Raw genomic sequence first — 1,855 nt, forward strand, 5'->3', positions numbered from 1 at the left:
CTATCAATAAAATTAGAGTTCCCATAGGCCCATTTTAACTTGTTGAGTCTAAATATTCTTGCTGTTTTTATAAATAAGTGTATATTTGTGAATGTGGTCTCAAAATGCTCACAAATATTGCTCCTTTAAGAAACATCCAGAATTATTTTTGAGCACTGAAAAAGCATACCAACAAATAAAGTGCCATGCAGGGAATATACACTGAGTGAGTCATATACTGGCATGTCGGAAATGAAGACCAGAATTACAATATATATATATATTAAAAGGTGAGACATGGAGATTAGCAGAAACAGAAAAAGAGGTTAAATTTGTCAAACAGTTCTCTATATGCTGTTGAAAAAAAGAAACCATAGGTCACAGATGCCACAATCTGGGAGCTGAGTTTTAGACTGTCCTGAAACTCACTTTTACTTTCTGCCTTTGACCTTTGCTCTGCTTCACCCTCTAGAATATGTAAATTTCATTCTCCTGTGGAAGTCCCCTCACCAGCCAAGACCTAGTTCGAATCCCAATAGTTGAGTATTCCCCAAGTATTTTATTCAGAACAAAATAGCTATAAAATTAATTTTAACCAATTTTTGGTAATTTAGATATCATGCTGGAAGCTTAAATGCCTATTATTACCCTTAGTTCCATTTTTCCTCCAGGAGGCTGCATTTTTACCACTTGCTGCTAATAGTTACATCTTGAAGACTATATGGTTATACAATTACTAGAAACCCATAATTTACTTACTGAAATGTAGACAAGGAAATGAAAACAAATTTTATTAACTTGTTTTTATATTAAAACCAAATTATAAAGCTTCTAATGCCATAACATTTGACACATAGCATTTGACTTAGGGTGACCTATCACTCATGTGTTCCTTTTCAACAGTGTCTTTTCACCCTGGTCGGTGGATCAGTGGTTAGAGCACAGGCCCACAAACCAAAGGGTGCTGGGTTCCATTCCCCATCAAGGGCACGTACCTGGGCTGCAAGTTTGATTGATCCCTGGCAATAGTCAGGGCCATGCGGGAAGCAACTGATCATGTCACATGGATGTTTCTCTCTCTCTCCCCCTCCCTCCCTTGCACTCTCTCTAAAAATCAATGGAAAAAATATCCTTGGGTAAAGATTAACAAACAAAACAAAAAAGCAAAACAGTGTCTTTTCATTCCAAGTCAGTAACCAGGGCAGTCCCACGTTGGAACCAAATCTTTAACGATACTTAAAATTCTTCTTTCCTAGAAAAGGATAAATGCACAAGCACTCTTTCTTCCACCTTTCCACTTCCTGTCTTTTCCAAGCCGGGCAACTAACTCTCAGGGGGTCGGGTAGGGGTCTGCATTGCTGGCTGCTGATGCCAATGATCAAGTGTGGGCTGCATCCGCCCCACTCTCGGGGGTGGGGGGACCCTGGCTCTCATCCTGCGGCCCCTGGGCCTCCCCTGGGTGCACGCGGAGCGCAGGAAGGGCGGGGAATGGGAGCCCAGCCCGGCCCGGCCAGGCCCACCCTCTCCCAGGTGAGCGCCACCGCCCTCCCAGGTCTCTGCTCGCCCGGGACCGTGGGGACCGGGAGTCATTGCCGGGTTGGCCGGAGGGCGGGCAGGAAAGAAAGCTCAGACTTTGCCGGCGGGGGGTTGGGTGTCGGAGTTCAGACAGGTTCCGAGGCTCTCTGGCTGCACGGAGTTTGGTGTGACAGGACCGCGGGCTTGTTGGAACTGGTCCCCGCACCCGCCCTCGCTCCGCTCGGCACCTCGCCCCGGGGGTGCGGGCGCGGAGGGGGCCGGACGGAGCTCGCCGCGCCGACCTGACGCCGGCAGGTAACTCCTCTCCCCTCCCTCGCGCTCCCGCTTCCTGGGCGGCAGA

General features: G+C 47.5%; 1 protein-coding gene across 1 annotated transcript in view; it reads left to right on the forward strand.

Annotated features, from left to right (window-relative positions):
- Nucleotides 1-1,509: 1,509 nt before the first annotated feature.
- Nucleotides 1,510-1,855, forward strand: part of FAM83B (family with sequence similarity 83 member B) — a 73,970-nt gene continuing 73,624 nt past the window's right edge. Inside the window, exon 1 of the mRNA XM_006757743.2 lies at nt 1,510-1,809. The gene's annotated coding sequence lies outside the window, so the exon portion shown is untranslated. The remainder of the gene's footprint in view (nt 1,810-1,855) is intronic.

This window comes from Myotis davidii, unplaced genomic scaffold (genome assembly GCF_000327345.1).
Source record: "Myotis davidii unplaced genomic scaffold, ASM32734v1 scaffold313, whole genome shotgun sequence".
Classification (NCBI taxonomy): domain Eukaryota; kingdom Metazoa; phylum Chordata; class Mammalia; order Chiroptera; family Vespertilionidae; genus Myotis; species Myotis davidii.